Raw genomic sequence first — 1,422 nt, forward strand, 5'->3', positions numbered from 1 at the left:
TGCAGTGTGCCCTTGTTCCCTACAAAGGTCACATACTTGATTTGTAGCCACTGAATTAACCTTAGCTTTTTCCATCTTGTCTAATCTTTGATTAAGAGTATCAAATTTTGCTAAGAGTAACTCAATATTGTTCACTTCATATCGCCCCGGAGTTCCTTTCCTTGCTGTGACTTCTCTTACTGTATTGGCTGTGATTTGAGGCTACATTTTCCAAAATAATCATGCAGTCATTAATAGGTTTCCCCATGAAAGATCCTCCAGCTGCTGAGTCTAATATCATGGTGCTTTGTTGGTCCAATCCTTCAAAGAAAAATTGGATGGTAAGCCAACGGTTGAAGCCATGTTGTGGGCATGCTTGAAGATATCCTTTGAACCGCTCCCATGCTTCATAAATAGTTTCTCCAGTGCCTTGTTGGAAATTAGTGATTTTCTTCCTCAATTCTTTAGTTTTAGAAGGAGGAAAGAATTTCTCTAGAAAAGCTCTTTCACATAATTCCCAAGTTGCTATCTTTTCTCTAGGCACTGTTCTTAGCCACACCTTTGCCTTATCTCTCAAGGTGAGTGAGAATAAGCGGAGTTGCATTCCATCAGAAACTTCATCATCAAATTGCTGGGTCTCACAGATTTCCAAGAACCCCTCTAAGTGGTCATTAGGATCTTCTGATGGTAGTCCTCCAAAGGTGTTCTGTTTGAGCATATTCACCAGAGAAGCTGGTACAGTAGCTCCAATTCGCATCTCCCCTCCAGGTATCCCACGAGCTACGGGTGCAGAGTAATCCCGAAGCGGTAAATTATCTCGTTGTGCAGCCATGTCAAATTCTCTAAAAAGGTTTCTTTTCCTTCTCAGGAGAGTTCTTTCAATCTCAGGATCAAGTGGTGTTGGTTTCCCAAGACGTAGAGATCTCTTTTGCATTAACCCTAAGGCACTGCAAAAAAAAAAAAAGTGACCCGTGAAATTTGAATTGGAGAAGTAAACACTAAAAAAAAAATTATTTATTTATTAATTTTTTTTTTTTTAAATTCGAATTAAAATAATTGTAATTTAAATCAAGAGACGTAGTCCCCGGCAACGGCGCCAAAAACTTGTTGTGTGGAAAACCGCAAGTGTACGGTTGTCGTCAAGTAATAAATATCGAATCACAGGGACTACGTGTTTGACCTAGAATTACTAGTATTTTAATTTGAATTTTAAAACAGATAGAATGTTTGTTTTGAGATGATAAGATCAGATTCGCTGGTAAAAGAGATAGTAATGCAATTAATGAATAAGATAAAACTTTAAGATAAGATAAGGAGATTTCCGGGAATCTAGGGTTCGCACAAAGAGTTCCAACAATATTGAATTATTATTTTCATTAATTAATTCTATTCCATCTTGAAGGTAGTCTTAACCTAATTTAATCCTTGCACCTTCTCAGGCTA

General features: G+C 37.6%; 1 non-coding gene across 1 annotated transcript; it reads left to right on the forward strand.

Moving 5' to 3' along the window:
- Positions 1-335: 335 nt before the first annotated feature.
- Positions 336-442, forward strand: LOC145957607 (small nucleolar RNA R71). Its single transcript, XR_014433650.1, has one exon. It is a non-coding gene; the product is annotated as a small nucleolar RNA R71 (small nucleolar RNA).
- The last annotated feature ends 980 nt before the right edge of the window (positions 443-1,422 follow it).

The sequence above is a fragment of the Cajanus cajan genome, chromosome 4 (assembly GCF_000230855.2).
Source record: "Cajanus cajan strain Asha chromosome 4, NIPB_CcT2T_4, whole genome shotgun sequence".
In the NCBI taxonomy this organism is placed as follows: Eukaryota; Viridiplantae; Streptophyta; class Magnoliopsida; order Fabales; family Fabaceae; genus Cajanus; species Cajanus cajan.